Source organism: Bubalus kerabau, chromosome 3 (assembly GCF_029407905.1).
Source record: "Bubalus kerabau isolate K-KA32 ecotype Philippines breed swamp buffalo chromosome 3, PCC_UOA_SB_1v2, whole genome shotgun sequence".
Taxonomy (NCBI): Eukaryota; Metazoa; Chordata; class Mammalia; order Artiodactyla; family Bovidae; genus Bubalus; species Bubalus kerabau.
This window is the reverse complement of record NC_073626.1, coordinates 45357726-45375687: the sequence shown is the minus strand read 5'-3', so window position 1 is coordinate 45375687 and position 17962 is coordinate 45357726. Positions and strand designations below refer to the sequence as shown.

General features: G+C 44.6%; 1 protein-coding gene across 3 annotated transcripts in view; it reads right to left on the bottom strand.

Moving 5' to 3' along the window:
- Nucleotides 1-17962, bottom strand: part of LRRC1 (leucine rich repeat containing 1) — a 135027-nt gene that overhangs the window by 86561 nt on the left and 30504 nt on the right. Inside the window, exon 1 of one of the 3 annotated variants that reach the window (XM_055571765.1) lies at nucleotides 9731-10000. The exons of the other annotated variants lie outside the window; for them this stretch is intronic. The gene's annotated coding sequence lies outside the window, so the exon portion shown is untranslated. Of the gene's footprint in view, nucleotides 1-9730; nucleotides 10001-17962 lie in introns of those variants that run through there. 3 annotated transcript variants of the gene reach the window in all.

Sequence of the window (17962 nt, the reverse complement as noted above, 5' to 3'; positions counted from 1 at the left end):
ATGAATAAATGGCAGTGAATAAAAGAGTCAAAACAAAGCTGAACTTTAAGCCTGTGGAATGAGTAGCCTGTGGAGATTAGGTACAGGTATCTCTGAAGGAAGGGGCTTCCCCGAGAGCTCAGTTGGTAAAGAATCTGCCTGCAATGTAGGAGACCCTGGGTTCGATTCCTGGGTTGGGAAGATCCCCTGGAGACGGGAACAGCTACCCACCCCAGTATTCTGGCCTGGAGAATTCCATGGACTGTATAGTCCACAGGGTCATAAAGAGTCAGACACGACTGAGCGACTTTCACTTTGGATATAAAGACCATTAAGTCCCCATAGCCTCTCCTCTGGCTTGCACAACTAAGCAGGGGACTGGAAATTTCCTCCAGAAGAGCTGACTGTAAAACCAGCTAAAATCAGGGATGAGGCACGCAACCAGAAACAGGGAAGGGGGTCAGAGCCTGCTCCATGAGATCTACCCCCTTCTCCCTGCAGCCAGGCTTCTCAGCAAGAAAACAGACTTACAGACACAAATTATACAAGAGGGAAGCCCCAGGTTATAAGCCCCATTCAGGCACTCAGAGCTTCAGTTCTCTTTTTTAATTCAGGTGCCTGAATCTCATTAAACAAAGCCAAGGTTCTTCAGACATGGATAAATAAGACAAGGTGAAGCAACCATAAAAGAAGAAGAAATAAACCCTAAGAAATTAAAAACTAGTGCAGCATCAAGGTAAGAATCCAACAAAAGAGATGAAAAATAAAGCTAGAAATCTCCCAGAAGGGACAACAGAAAGACAAAGAGATGGAAAGACAGAATAGAAAAAAAAAAAAAAAAAAAGGAAAATTAGAGGATAAGGTTGCAAGGTACTAGATCCAATGAACAGATATTCCAAAGACAGAAACTTACAGACTGCAGAGTATAAGTTTCCAGGTTAAAAAGGCCCACCATGTGGCCAATTACACGAATGAAACAAAACATATAGGAATACAAAAGAATATTATAAAAGTTCATAACTCCAGAAATAAAATGATTCTAAAAGCTTCCAGATGCCGAAGGGTGGAAAGAAGGGGAAGAGGGTAATAACAAAGGACTGGGACTCAGAAATGGCACTGGACTCAACAGCAACCTTGAAAGTAAGAAGGCAACAGAGCAGTACCTTCAAAATTCCAAGAAAACATTTCCAACCCACTCACATACCCAGCCAAACTATCAATCAGGTATGATGAATGAATAAAAGACATTCTCAGACACACATGGTCTCAAAAAAGTTATCTTCCTTGCACCTTTCCCAAGAATCCATCAAAATGTGGAAGCAAATCTAAAAGGAGGAAGATCTGAGATTCAGAAACCAGAGAAACAGCCAAATAGAAGGAGACAGCGGCTAAAACAGTGAAGGCATTCCAAGACAGCAGCCAAGCAGCAGGTCCCGAGAGCAGCCAGTTTACACTGAAGAAAATACCAGGGCTCTCAGAGGAGAGCTTGGAAAAAAAAAAAGACACATGTGAGGGATTATCTGACATGTCTGGAAGTATCAGGAAATTTACTTGGTGACAAATTAGAAAATGAAATAGAGAAAACAAAGCAAGCAAAAAAAGGAAGGAGTTATTAATTCCAGAAAAAAAAATACAGAGTAAAAGAAGATATATAGTCAAAATACAAGATTTGATTATGAACAATATTTATGCAGTCATAATATTTTAATATTTATAAATTGTTAAAAACAAATTTTACATTATGTCAATATTGAGAGGATAGGAAAGAAACCATAAATGCTAAAGACTCATCTTCCACAGAAGGAAATCAGTAAACAACTAAATAGTATTGGGTAAAAATCAAACTGTAAAAGCAAGCCATTTAGCAATGTGGAAGCAAATGTTAACAGAAATCCCAGAGCTGGGGGTTCTCAAAAGCAAGACACTGGAGTGGCGGAGGGGAGGACAAGAGATTTATGGGATTTTTAAAAAATAATTTGCATATATTACCTTGCTAAAAATAGAAATTGAATTTACAAAAGAAAACATCTCCACCAAGACAACAGGGTACTCCAAATGATAGCTGTGAAGGCTGCCAACATTCAATAAGCTTCGTCAGTTTTTTCCTTTGGTAAAAGGGATTTTAACTTACATAATCAAAAAGAAGGCATCATCTTTTGGAAACCAATGGGGCAGTACAAAACATAAAAAGTTTTCAAGTCCACTGACATCGTAACAATACTTTTGGGCATCTGTTCTCATAACATAATTGAAAATAAGAAAAAGCAGCTACGGTGCACAATATGTTTCTGCATTCTAATCACTAGACAGGAAAAGCATATCAAATAAGGGAAATGATTACCATGGTATTAAGAACTCAATATTAAGCAACCAAAGATTACTGTAAACACCAGAGAACTTCAAAGAGATTGATGATGCAAATATAATTTTAAAAGAAGACAAAATAGCAGGTACACTAAGGAAAAGCACATGTACCTGTTGAGAAGAGAACACAGGGGGAAAGTTACGCCAAGAGACAAGGAAAATGCATGAACAATTTTATTTTTTAACAAAAAAGATACTTTAATATGAACTATGAATCTCATCAAATGAATGCTACCAATTAGCTATATATAATAATGGGCATGCTCAACAAAAGGACTAATCCTTTCGAGTTCTTCAATCATAGGGCTGAAATTTAATTTCTTAAGGAAAGATTCGGAAATTTCTTTATGTGGGTTATACTAAAGCATTAGCTGACACAAAAGCCATTCAAAAGAGTCACATTTGAATAACAGAGCTTATGCCAGTTGTTCAAAAGAGTCTGACAGTTTCATAATGCATCGATGTGTTTACTCAGGCATGAAAAGCTCACTTTGTTTTTCAGGAAAGCTACAGCACAAAAGCCATCACCAAATCCATACATTCGAGGACCGTTCAGAAATAATACAAGAAACCAAGTCAACCAGGGACTTAGATCATCAGTGGATAATAAGCTAGTTTTATGCCTGTGGAAATGACAAGCTTCAAATCCCAATGTTCAACAGAAATTCCTAATCCTAACTTTAAATCCTAATTTCAAGCAAGCAAATTTAAGTTGTTTTGCATGTTAAAACATCCTCAAAAAGGACCTGTCACAAATACTACTTTATTCAACTGGGGACAGACCAGATAGAGAAACAGCCGTATCCAACAGCATCCCACAATGAAGACAGCAATTCCTCAATCCTTCCCTCATTATCCTGATGGGACCCTGATTTGGCAATCAAATGCTTTATATCAACTACATTCTGTAAGAGAGACACAATATCACTAAGACTGCTTAAATCTTCAAGTGTTGCACTTGCAGGCAGTCACGGAGGAAAACTCCAGAAGTGTATAAACCCTTCTGCCTTCTCTGGGATGAGCCGGGGCCCACAGGAACAATTCGCACGGCAGTCTTGGCAGGGCGCCTGGGCAGGGCGATCGCGTGACAGGGCACACAGACACCATTCTGCAACCGCACCGTGTTGATTACAGCGCCCTGGCCCACACCGAGCACATTCTGTACAGTTACATGCAAAGAAACCCAAATTGCCTTGGCCTGCGTTGCCACACCACAGTCTTCTTATAGCCACCATTGTTTTTCGTAGATACAGAGTCTTTAATTTGGTTGAACAGAATGTTTCTTTTTCCCATTCTCCATTTCTAGCGAGATTCTTTTCCCTTCTCTTGATAAAGTGTTAGTTCCTCTCCCTTCTTAGGAAATCTGAGTCTTAAAAGAGCTGTGTCCTTTGCTATCACCATATGGCCAAGGATCAACAATCTCCCCAAACTTCCCCATAAGGTGGGGAAAAGAGGAACCATTGTTGCAGACTCACCTTGGGGAGGACAGTATAAAGAATGGGATTAACCTCCTGAAAAGCTGTCTGACTCTGAGCTGTCAGGACACCAGTTGAACTCACAGACTTCCTTCCGGGCATCTTCTAGCCCTTCAGCTGTGCTTCCCTGGTGGCTCAGGTGGTAGACAATCTGCCTGCAATGTGGGAGACCTGGGTTCGATCCCTGGATCGGGAAGATCCCCTGGAGAAGGAAATGGCAACCCACTCCAGTATTCTTGCCTGGAGAATCCCATGGACAGAGGAGCCTGTCGGTCTACAGTCCATGGGGTCACAAAGAGTTGAACACGACTGAGTGACTACTTTCACTTTTCAACCCCTCAACTAAACGCTGACCCCTTTCCACCCTACCTAAGTCTCATCACATCCCTGTCCCCAAAGACCTGAACTGCCTTTGTGGTCAACCAGCTTGGCAAAGACATTGTAAACCAGTGGTTCTAATCTCCAGGTGAGAATAATCATGTTACGTAGCTATCATTTTTATCACCTGGCCATGTTCTTCACTATGAGACTTATAAAAAATGATCATGACTTTATTACCCAGATAAATTCTTCTAGGTATGTACTTTGCATACTTGTTTAAAAAAAATTCACATATTATTCTAGTATATTTTATATATTTGAATGTGCTTGACAGAATTATTCATAATTGCCCAAAACTGTAAATAACCCAAATACCCATCAATAGTACATCTGACAGAAATATATTCTTACAATGAAATTTTTCATGGCAATGAAAATGAATGCTTGCTCTTGGAGTACAGAGAAATCTAGAAATAATATTCAGCAAATAAAATCAAACACAAAAGAAGGCACACTATATTACTCCATTTATATAATGTAGAAAAATCACCAAAACTAAACTTCTTTGTTTAGAGATGCATACAGAGGTGGTAAAAACTATTTTTAAAAAAGGCAAAGAGGTGATCAGTATTAAATCAAGTTAGCGGCTTCTTCTAGTTGTGAGGGAAACATGATCAGGAAGGGCATGAGATGGGCTTCAGGAGTCCTGCCAATTCTAAACCTTCTAACCTGACTGCTAGTCACAGGTTTTCATTTTACAATTTGTTGTGAGCTGTATATTTATGCTTTTGTGCACTATTAATATATGTGTTTTATTTCACAATAAGAGAAGTTTTAAAAGTTTTAAACTACTGACTAATCAGAAAGCAAAAATGCCAATTAGGACCAATGACATCAAATTCTTCACCTTGACAGAGGTAATGATAATGAAAAGCAATGACATTATGTCTGGAGGAGGAGAAATAAAAAGGCCAACAGTAACCAAAACAATAACGTTAGAATGATCACGCTGCAGCCATTAACCGTCACCCTTTATTTACTGTGGGATTCTCTGTGCTCAGCAGTGAGCTAAGGACTCCACTTGGGTCGTACTCTGTAGTCATCTCAACATTGCTACAGAGCTAACATCTATATAGAATGCTCGCTGCTGCACAACAAACCATCTCAAACTCAGTGACTCAAAAGCAACACAATTTCTTGAAATTTCTCACATTTCTGTGGGCCTGCTGTTTTCACTTGAGCTCACTCACGCAGCTTCACTCAGCGAGCGGGTCAGAGGGGCAGAAGACCACCACCCCAGCCTCAGCTCATGGTTTGCTACTTGTGCCAACGCCCAGCGGGAGCTCCTCTGCTCTCCACAGGCCTCTTTCCTTTGCCATATGATCCAGCGGCTCTCGGACCAGCATTCAAAAGGGGCAGAGAGTCCGGGAGGACTCTCAGAGCCAAAACCTTGAAATCTGCACCATGTCACTTCTGCCATACTGAGGGCAATGGGGAAATAAGTCTCCACTGGTAGATGGAAAGAGCAGCAAAAATCACACTGAAAAGAGGCTTGGAAGGGGTGAAATCTGGTAGATTAAATGGCCTACTATAAAATGAGGTAGGGGCCTCAGAGGTACCACAGAAGACCACGTATAAAAACCAGACAGACTATTCTATAAAACTCGATGATTCACCACAGAGTAACGATTTTTCCAAAGGAAACCTAAACAGAAAATGTAATAATATACTGGATAAACCTTGGTTAAGACATGACTTTTAACACACGAGAAAGTTAAAGGGAAAAGACTCGAGAAATATTCACAGAAGAATAAAAAGATCCATTAGCTAAAGCAGAGAATTCAAAGGATCATACCTCACATCCAGAATTTGAATTTGAAAGGGTTTCAGCAAACACTCAAAAATAAGAACTGCTGATGAAACAAGTGTTAACAAGATACTTTTTCTACTGTGTTTTGGTAAAGAAGTGTGGAATGGGAATGTCCCCAGGGGAATCACTTGACTTCCCTGGTCCTCTGTTTCTGTAAAAAAAAAAAAAAAGCATTAAATGATCGAAGGGCTCTTTTTAGTTCTAAATATGTTAGAACTGCATTTCAAAATACCTTCAATGTACCATAAAAACATAACAATCCTATTAGTCCACAATATAACAAGCATGCACTTAAAAATGAATAAAATTACAGAAAGTAGATTAGCGGTTGCCTAGGAAACAGGAGATCCAACCAGTCCATTCTGAAGGAGATCAGCCCTGGGTGTTCTTTGGAAGGAATGATGCTAAAGCTGAAACTCCAGTACTTTGGCCACCTCATTCGAAGAGGTGACTCATTAGAAAAGACTCTGATGCTGGGAGGGATTGGGGGCAGGAGGAAAAGGGGATGACAGAGGATGGGATGGCTGGATGGCATCACCGACTCAATGGACATGAGTTTGGGTGGACTCCAGGAGTTGGTGATGGACAAGGAGGCCCGGCGTGCTGCGGTTCATGGGGTCACAAAGAGTCAGACATGACTGAGCGACTGAACTGAACTGAACTGAACCGAGGCTAGGTATACACACTTTTTTATTTAATGGAAGTGCAGTTGATTTACAGTGTTGTGTCAATCCCTCATGTACGGCAAAATGACACACACACACATTCATGTTCTTTTTCGGATTAGTTTCCATTATAGTTATTTATTAAAAGATTCTGAATATAGTTCCCAGTGCTAAACAGTAGGTCTCTGTTGTTTATCTAGTTTCTGTAGTTTGTATCTGCTAATCCCAAACTCCTAATCTATGCCTCCTCACCACCCTACTTTCTGTTAGTACCTGTAAATTTGTGTTCTGTGTATGTGAGTCTGTTTTTGTTATATAAATCAAGTTCAACTGTCTCGTTCTCTTAGATTTCACATATAAGAGACACCATCTCTCTTTCTCTGTCTGACTTCACTTCTGTAATCTCTAGGTCAGTCCATGCTGTTATCGAGTGGCATTATTTCCGTTTTTATGGCTGAGTAGTATGCCACTGTATACATGCACCACACCTCCTTTATCCAGTCATCTGTAGATGGGCATTTAGGTTGTTCCGTGTCTTGGCTATTGTAAGAAGTGCTGCTGTGACCATGGGGGTGCGTGTATCTTTTCAAATTAGAGTTTTCCTGGACATTTTTATTTCACTGGGCTTCCCAGGTGGCTCAGTGGTAAAGACTTTGCCTGCCTATGCAGGAACCACAGCAGATGCAGGCTCAATCCCTGGGTCAGGAAGATCCCATGGAGGAGGAAAGGGTAACCTACTCCAGTATCCTGCCAAGAGAATCCCATGGACAGAGGAGCCTGGAGGCCTACAGTCCATGGGGTCGCAGAGGGCTGAGCAGCTGAGCACTTTGTTTAATTGCATTGCTACACGTGCCAGTGAGGGAAGGGTTTCATCTCCAGTTCACTGATGAGGAAACAGATTTTGGCAACACTGCACAGCTCCCAGATGCCACCACCACTTAATAACATTCTTTCAGGAAAATTCCAAGGCACACCCAAGTTGGAGGATCACAGGATAATAAATTCTCAGGTAACTGGCAAAAAACATCTGTGAAGCTATATTTTAATGAGCAAAGTGAAACAAAGTCCCGGGAAGTGGGAACCAGGGCTAGGTCGCACTCCAGTGCTGCCTGTGCTGTGGGGAAAGAAAACAACACGCTGAGGGGCCCGCAGTCCAGGCGCAGAGACCAGGTGTGAAGGGGAAGAAGTCCAGACACATAAGACAGTATCTTCTGGAGGCACCTGGGCCTGGAAGGCTAACTCCAGATAAACCCTAAGGCCAGGGGAAAGGCTGAAAGACAGGAAACCAGCACACAGAACTGGGACCAGTTCAGTTCAGCCGCTCAGTCCTATCTGACTCTTTGCGACCCCATGGACTGCAGCACACCAGGCCTTCCTGTCCATCACCAACTCCCAGTGCTTGCTCAAACTCATGTCCATCGAGCCGGTGATGCCATCCAACCATCTCGTCCCCTGTCATCCCCTTCTCCTCCCGCCTTCGTACAAGTCTACAATACGTCAGAGCAAAAGGGACATGTCCATAAAGAAAAAGCTCGGTCTACTTTTGGAGGCAAAGGAGGAAACATCCCCCGCGGCAGGGCAGCCCTGGCAGATTTCAAAAAAGACTTCCCACACTGTCTGTTCAACTGGCAATTCGAACTCTCTGAATGATTTTCAGATAGGCATATGATGAAATTCAAAAGAGAGTCAAGAATTTAAAACACTGATCCACAAAATGGGAAGCTGATGTCCACGTCCCACTGTCTGGACCAGTGCACAGATGATAAACATGAAATGACATAACAGGTTCAGTCCCTCCAATAACACTAGCTGCCCTCTCTATAATGGGAAGCGGGATAAATCTATTTCCCTGCTCACTGATTCGTCCATAAGACAAATAAGTGGAACAGACCACAGGGAAAAAAGTCTCCTGTTCTAAAACACATTTTAATCAGTTCCTGACTGAGCAGCACAGGTCCACGTTCTTCAGGCAACAAAGAAAAGAATGCATGTTCTTCTCCTTGAGTGGCCCCAGAGGGTCACAGGCAAATCAAAGTTCAGAAAAGCAAACAAGCTTCCCACTAAGAGCTGGCATGTATACATGAGCGCTTACAACAAAAGTGTTTACTCTGCTTGGAATATTTCTCTTTCCAATTTTTCTGTTTCTGATCTCTACTAACCATTTTACCCTCTCTTATTTGCTAACAAATTTTCACATTTTCATGGTGCTTTCATTACATTATCAAGCTGGCGTCATGAATGAACAATAAGGAGGATACGAATGCCTCAAGGGTGCTGCTGCTACTAAGTCGCTTCAGTCGTGTCCGACTCTGTGCGACCCCATAGACAGAAGCCCACCAGGCTCCCCCATCCGTGGGATTCTCCAGGCAAGAACACTGTAGTGGGTTGCCATTTCCTTCTCCAATGCATGAAAGTGAAAAGTGAAAGTGAAGTCGCTCAGTCATGTCCGACTCTTAGCGACCCCATTGACTGCAGCCCACCAGGCTCCTCCGTCCATGGGATTTTCCAGGCAAGAGTACTGGAGTGGGGTGCCATTGCCTTCTCCACTCAAGGGTACACCCTCAGTAATTAAAATAGCTCAGGTGTGAATCACTGTGAGAATCATAAAACCGGGAATGCTTCATTTATGGTGCTATGATCAGAAGTCTGTAGATGAGGATGGGAGAGGTATTGGCAATGGTTTGGAGATGAGAAACATTCATTGAAAGTACGAGGTTCTCCTGTGCCGAGAACCTGAGTGAGGGGAAAGCCGTGGGCACTGGTGGGCAGGCTGGTGGCACAGAGAGAAGAGGGACAGATGTGGACTGGGCAGGAGAGGCCCAGCATGGGAGGATCAGATACCACAGCAAGAAAGAGATGTCAACCTGAAACCTAGCAAAGGGGAAGGATTAAACACAGGCTGGTCAAGTACTGAGTTACTGCATGACCATTAAAAATGTTTCTAGAGAGTAATTAATAATATGATAAATCCGTGTGTTCTAGGATTATGAAAAAAATGCAAAAGTATATAAACAGTATAATGCCTGTTATGCTAAAAAAGTAATGCTGGGACTTACTTGGTGGCACAGCGGGATGAGAATCTGCCTGCCAACACAGGGGACATGGGTTCGATCCCTGGTCGGGGAAGACTCCACGCACCAAGGAGCAACGAAGCCTGTGGACCACAACTACTGAGCCTGCGAGCTGGGGCCGGCAAGCTGCAGCTACTGAGCTCAAGTGCTGCGACCACCGAAGCTGGCGCACCTGGAGCGTGCTCCACAGCAAGAGAAGTCACAGCCGTGAAAAGCTCCACAATGAGGAGCAGCCTCTGCTCGTCCCAATTAGAGACAGCGCACGCGAAGCCACAAGGACCCAACGCAGCCAAAAATAAACCGTCAATTTTTTAATGCACTACTAATTTTAGGGGAAAAAACTACTTTAAAAAGTTAATCTGAGAAAAAATAATTTTAATTCAATGAATAAGGATCACTTGGCTGTGGGGTACAGATGTTTTGTACCATAAAAATCCAAAGCCTATTTATCTGAAGGAAGAGTTGATTTTCCTTTAAACTTGAACTGACTTCAAGCAAAACTTGAAGGGAAGGCACTAAGACCAGCTTACGCACCAAAAAGGGCTCTTCCAACAAGAAGTCAAACAGATAATCAATTCAGATTATTAAAGTGGTCTTGTATTTTGACACAGGATTTTGAATAAGGTTGAATTTTTCACACATTGTACTCAGGAAGGCATTACGTGACTCAAGCGGAATAAAATCCTGTTTGGGGGATGTTTTGTCTTGGATTCAATACAACTCTTCCAAGCTAACAACAGGAGCAGGCACTACACGGAACCCACGCACAGGGTTCTGAAGTGGAGGAAAATACGTCAACAGACACAGTCCTTACTCTCAGGACACGCCCAGGAGTTGACATAAACAGCAGTTAAAACACAAGGGAGAAAGTGGAATTAAGTGAGGCTCAAAATACTGTGAAAGGATAATAAATATCTTATCTTTAGCTACACCTGATACGCTTCTTTAGGTTAAAAAAAGAATCAGGCTATTTCATGGTCAATCACGCCATAGCAGTAAGATCAGTTTCCAATGAGACACCACTTAAGAATGGGTTATTCAGAAAAACGATTAGGAAAACTTGCTAAATTTTCTCAAGAAATATATCAACATTGGATCAATGCTCTGCGTTCTTCCAGGCTCAATTAAGAAAAGATACAGGCAACGCTAATGAACATCCATCCTGGATGAACAGAATTCTTCCAACTGCCAACTCGCTGATGTTTTCCACCTCCTGAAGTAATAAACTGAGAGCACCCCAGCCAAGGGTTGATCTTTCCGGATAGCAAGCAAGAACTGGAGGAATCCGGTCACTGATGAATTAATAACACACTATTAACTCTGAGTTACCAGTTCACAGTCACTCAAAACTCTGGGGAAGAGTCTCTTATGCTAACCACAAAGCTCATCAATACCTCTGTGGCTTGATATCTTTAGAATAATGACAGGCCTAATTTGTGAGTCTTTTTCTATATAATCTGAATGAATCAGACTGTATTGCATCATTTCCCCTGAATATCCAGCAGTGGTCCCAGTGAAATCACACCACCAACTCCACGGTGTCCCAAACCAGCCTGGGTCCCAAGGCGGAGGAAGTGTCCATTAGAGAAACCCCACAAAGACTCCAAGCCCTTCCACGTGGGAACTTTTATTTGGAGATACTTCACTGTGAAAACAGTCATTGTGTGACTTTTTGTTACAACAGACGCAAAATATAATTGTTCACATGAATGTCAGTATAAAACCATGTCTTGGATTTGAAGCCTGAAGACGTGTGAAGGTTGGCACAGCACATCCTGGGCTACTGGGAACTACTTGCTGAGTGCCCTTCATGCCATGCTGACCTTCAGCTGAGAAAGGGAGCCCTTGGTTTGGTCTCTGGTTAGCAGAAGAGCCTGTGTTTGATCTGATGTTGACAAGGGGTTGAGGGGGCTGGGGCAGAGAAGCTGTTGGGATGCCCAAAGGAGGAGATGAGCTGAAAAAGTGCATAGAAAATTTGATTACACAGGAGGAATTTTTAAATGTCCGTCAATGTGACTGGAAATAAATCAAAACAGAAGAATAGTCCCTAACCCTCTAAGGTGACACGTAACGGCACTTTCAGTGCACGCTGCTGCTGCTGCTGCTGCTGCTAAGTCGCTTCAGTCGTGTCTGACTCTGTGCGACCCCATAGACGGCAGCCCACCAGGCTTCCCCGTCCCCGGGATTCTCCAGGCAAGAACACTGGAGTGGGTTGCCATTTCCTTCTCCAATGCATGAAAGTGAAAAATCAAAGTGAAGTCGCTCAGTAGTGCCCGACTCTTAGTGACCCCATGGACTACAGCCCACCAGGCTCCTCCGTCCATGGGATTTTCCAGGCAAGAGTACTGGAGTGGGGTGCCATCGCCTTCTCCGATTTAATGTATCTGCTGCTGCTGCTAAGTCGCTTCAGTCGTGTCCGACTCTGTGCGACCCCATAAACGGCAGCCCACTAGGCTCCCCCATCCCTGGGATTCTCCAGGCAAGAACACTGGAGTGGGTTGCCATTTCCTTCTCCAATGCATGAAAGTGAAAAATCAAAGTGAAGTCGCTCAGTCGTGCCCGACTCTTAGTGACCCCATGGACTACAGCCCACCAGGCTCCTCCATCCATGGGATTTTCCAGGCAAGAGTACACTAATTATAAGTAAAGAGGTAAGAAAAGGACTTTGTCTTTTATCCTCAAAAACACTGGAGATGATCACACTGTTGTAAGCCACTATCGAGAGATTTCTGGGGTGGTGGGGGGGAACCAGTGAATTTGACAGATGCCCAGAATCCATGTTTTACAAGCTGCTGCAGGGCTCACCCCCTGCAAACATTTTCTAATATATTCTAAATACACAGGAGCTATTAACATGTACTTTGGCATGTCTGTAATCACAATTCAAGACTAAAATTCCATAATTCAGGAACTTCAGTATAAGCGTCTCGCTCCACCTAGATAGGCTCGGGTTCCCAAGTGCGTCTAGCTCCTGTGAGAGCGGCCTAGCGTCTTCAAAGGAGATCCTCTCTCGTGTTCAAACTTCTCACACACATTAAATGCACTCTGCTTCCTACTGGCTGCCCCAACAGCTAAGTGAGAAGCAAGATGGAAAAAACCAAGAGCAGATTCCCTAGCAACTCCCAAACAGTTATGAAAAAACACGATGGAGCTCCTGCCCGTCCCCGCGTTTCAGCGCCACAAACTGAACAGATACTAAATTCCAGTGTTAATCCAGATGAAGAACCACAAACACAAGACCTAATTTTGAAAACTTTCTGAATCACCCTACCCCAGAAAACACTCGGCCCCACGATCTCCATCTAAGTAAACGCTTTGCGTGGGGAGAGGGCAGGCAGAGCTCTCTCCCAGCCACTTCTTCAGGCTCTGCTTTTCAACATGCTTTAGATTTCATTTCTACTGTTTGCCAGCAACCTTGGTCAGAGGCCACGCGATGTGCCTGGCACTGGCCCAACCTCGGGACATGCAGCGGGGCTGGGGGTACCCAGGCCCCCCACCACCACCACCCACTCCATTCACTCGGCCCAACAGTTAAGGACTTGGTTCTTCTGTTGCCACCAAGCTCTGCAGAGAGGTCCTAGCAACCTGCTCGTGCTGCCAACCAGTCATCTCTGCAGGATAAGAGTTTACTCAGTGCCATCACCTCACGGGTTGGCAGACTCGAAAACCTTCCATTGCAGCCTGTGACCAAAAAGAACATTCAAGAAAAAGGGAACTCATGAATGTATCCCAGAGTGAAGCAGGAGAGGCAGCTGCCTTCCTTCAGCTCCTGGACCCCTGGAAACAAGCAAGAGCTCCCAGGTGGCCTGGTATAACAGTGAGGACTACCCCCTGTAAGCTCCTGGGGCAATTTTCTGTGGTAGCTTCAGGGTTCCAGTAGGTTCTGTGCTATCACTTCCCCAGACTCCAACTCCCAGCCCGGAGGCCAGCTTTTTACCCAGGTGTGTCTAATAAAAGGACAGCAGGTCATCCCTTCACACCTGCCGTGGGGTCCCATCAGCACCATCCATCCATTCTATCTGCACCAATGGAATCTGAGCCCGACTCAGCATCGCCTTCTCTCTGGAAAGCACCTTCCGCAGCACTACTGACTACTGGCTGGCTACTCATTGATCATTTCTTTTAAGGTCAATCCTCTCGTATGCATAGGTCCAAGCGATTTAAAATTAAAATGCTACGTGATCAGAGTGGATTTTGAAAGTCTAATTTCAAGAACTTCAAAACTTTACTTTTCACAAAAGTAACTCTAAACTAAATAAGAAATGCCCCTAAGTTGCCAGGTAGCAGGCTGGGGGGCTCTATAAACACTGCCTCACTGGATCTTAAAAACCACCCCAAGCCCAGCAGCTACCAAGAGTTCACAAATCATGCAAGTGCAGCGCAGGGCGGCAACACACCTGGGCCCCTTTACACAGGCGTCAGCGGCAGGGCCCAAACGCAGGTCCAAAGTCCCCACCTGTCTGCGATGATAAACAGAGGGTCAAGGAGCACTGTGGGGCCCCAAGTCTGCAGAGCCGGCTCCCCAAGCTCCTGGCTGGCTGTGTGACCTCAGGCAAGCTGCTTAGCCTCCCTGTGCCCCGGTATCTCCATCTGTAAAAGGGGTCATAGCAGCACCCATCCCTCACTGAGCTGCAGGGACAATCGTATGAGCAAGTGCAGGTCAAGTATATAGAACAGTGCTGGCCTCGGAGAAACGTGTGACAAATGTTAGCTGTAATTATCACTGCTGTCCCTCCACAAAACACCCCCTCCTGACCGGGGTGAAGCTTAGAGGCAGATCGTTTCCTCCGGCCAGCATGGTAGCCACACGCTGACAGGGACGGGGTGTCGTCCGAGTAGGGTCCCCACCCAGAGGTCGAGGGGCTCTCGCATCAGAAGGCTTTGCAGCGCAATAAACTCAGAAGGACTACATACTGCTGCAGTACTTTATAAACTGCAGCCGGTCATAAGCAATGTCCCCCGTGAAGCAGCAGCATGTTTTAAAGAGGAAAGAAGGCATGACCTTTGTAAATCTACCACTCAAAAGTCAATAACTAAACTTTGTTTTGTGACCTTCTGGTCTTTTTTAAAAAAAGACGTAGTAATATATAAACATAAATGTATCCATTTAACTGTTTTTAAGTATACAGTTATGCGGTGTTGGTTGTACTCACAGTGCTGTGCAACCACCACTTCTATTTCCAGAACTTTCTCATTATCCCAACCAGACTCTGCACCCAGTAAACAGTAACTCCCCAAACCTCCCTTTCTCCAGCCCTTGGAAACCACTGATCTGCTTCCTGTTTCTATGGATTTGCCTTTTCTGGACATTTCATATAAATTGAATCATACACTAAAAAAAAAAAAATCCTATATACCTAAGCTACTAAAACTTCTCAAATGTAAGATATACAGATCCAACTATAGCATTACTGCCCTTGGATTATCCTGTTAGGATGCAGCTAGGTGCTAAATGAGGACCACATCCATACATTCCAAGACTTCTGTTATTTTCAAAAGCAGAGAAAGACCACAAACAAAAAGACATTATTACACATAAATCAATAGACTGCTGAGACCAAATGCTTACAGGACCTGGAGAAGGGACTTGAGATGCTCGTTAACAAGTCCAGTCACCCCCCCCGTATACTTAGTACTCGAGCTACTATCCAAATAAGGCAAGTAAATTCAAAAGCAGTTATTTCCAACTCATCAAATAATCCAAAACACAATAAAGCAAAAGAGTGAATGAAAACCAACATGAAAGGGCTGGAAGTATTTTGGGGAAGCCTGGGGACCTGGTGGGGAGAAGGCAATGGCACCCCACTCCAGTACTGCTGCTGCTGCTGCTAAGTCGCTTCAGTCGTGTCCGACTCTGTGCGACCCCACAGACGGCAGCCCGCCAGGCTCCCCCATCCCTGGGATTCTCCAGGCAAGAACACTGGAGTGGGTTGCCATTTCCTTCTCCAATGCATGAAAGTGAAAAGTGAAGTCGCTCAGTCGTGTCCAACGCTTCGCAACCCCATGGACTGCAGCCTACCAGGCTCCTCTGTCCATGGGATTCTCCAGGCAAGAGGACTGGAGTGGGGTGCCACTGAACTCGAGGAGGACTACATGGTACGTAAGGCATCCAAACCACCCCTCACACCCAGGCTCCCTGGGCTGCAAGTCTGACATCCAGTTACCCTCTGCCCACAACTGCCCAGTGGCCTTTCTGACCTCTGCAGCCCCAGGGAACCATCTGCTATGCACCAGGTCCCCCCTCACTGTCTCCAACACCTTTCTCCAGCTAGGAACATGCCGCTCATCCCAAATGCCACAACCTCTCAGAAGTCTTTATGCCCAATCACTATCCTGTGATTTACCTGAATGGAAAGGAATATGAAAAACAACATGCATATACACGTATAACTGAGGGCTTCCCTGGTGGATCAGATGGTGAAGGATCTACCTTCAATGCAGAAGACCCAGGTTCAATCCCTGGGTCAAGAAGATCCCCTGGAGAAGGAAATGACTACCCACTCTAGTATTCTTGCCTGGAGAATCCCATGGACAGAGGAGCCTTGTGTGCTACAGTCCAAGGGGTTGCAAAGACTCATACATGAGTGAGCGACTCAGCATGCATGCATGCGTGTGTATAACTGAACCACTTTGCTGTACACCAGAAATTAACACATTGTAAATCGACAATACTAAAATGTTTAAAAAAATTAAGTGCATCTTCTCCCACTACATATGCAAGATTTGAAACTTACTGCCATTATGAAGTATACATCAGAACCATACAGATCAAAGGTCTAAGGACAATGTCACGCTCTTTCCCCATGCGTGGTTACCAGGCAACAACGGGAACCTCACAGGATGCTGCAAAAAGCTCAGGACAGAGCAACCAGCACAGCAAGAATGGTGATGAGCCAAAAGGGAGTTAAGATTTGCAGGGATTGTCAAATGGCTTATGAGTATCTGAAGACCTGTCACATGGTGAAAGAATCAGACTTGCTCAGTAAGGCCCAAGCAAAGAAAGAAAAACATCCCTCTATAATTGAACTGAAGCATGGCAGAGTCCTCTGGGGACCCAGTGAATTCCCTGCTCAAACAGGCTAGATGACTGCTCCGTGTGGCTTCAGGATGGAATCAGATGGACTAGATAGGAAGTTGATCTACAAAGTACCTTTCTGACCCTGAGATTCTGCAAGTTCAACTTCCCTTGGGCATGTTCTTCCTTCCAGTCAAAACATACCAACGTTCTTAGATAACAACTTGTGATCTGCTCTTTGGCCTATAATTAACTAGCCCTGGGGCTTCCCTTGTGACTCAGCTGGTAAAGAATCTGCCTGCAATGAGGGAGACCTGGGTTCAGTCCTTGGGTTGGGAAGATCCCCTGGAGAAGGGAAAGGCTACCCACTCCAGTATTCTGGCCTGAAGAATTCCATGGACTGTATAGTCCATGGGGTCACAAAAAGTCCGACACGTCTGAGCGAAAAGTACAGCATCTGCAAGAAGCAGCAAAGCCATCAGCAGGTTATCTGGGGTCAGAATTCAGCACCCCAAAATCAAGTCTACCATGATGTCATGGAACTTCCCTGGCGGTCTAGTACTAAGAAACCGGCTTCCAATGCAGGAGACACGGGCTCAGTTCCTGGTTGGCAAACTGAGATCCCACGAGCCTCGGGGTAGCTAAGCCCTCGTGCTGCAACTCCTGAGCCCACGTGCTTTAGCATCTGCACTCCACGCACAGAAGCCCACGTGCTGCACCAAAGACCCAGTGCCGCCAAAAAGAACGAACATGATGTCACATCCCCTGGAGACTGAGGAGGAAAATAAGCCTGATCAACACGGATGTCAAAAACATAGCGTGACTCTTCACGGGAGTTGGAAGGAAGGAGATAAAGGAAGAGTCTGGCCAGACAGCATCCGCACTGGCTTCTGCGCACGGATGCGGGCAGCAACGGTAAGCTCTCCACGAAAGGACCATGTCCTCCCTCAGGAGCCACAAAGAACTTTAAAAAGATACGGAATCTTAATTGATTCCTATCAGTACTTTCCATGCTAATCGAAGGCTCCTGTTCTGTTTTTAAATCCAGAAATCAGACCTCATAAATGAAAACAGTGGGGGCTTCCCAAGTGGCTCGGTGGTAAAGAACCGCGTGCTGACACAGGAAACAAGGGTTCAGTCCCTGGGTTGGGAAGATCTCCGGGAGAAGGAAATGCCAACCCACTCCAGTATTCTTGCCTGGG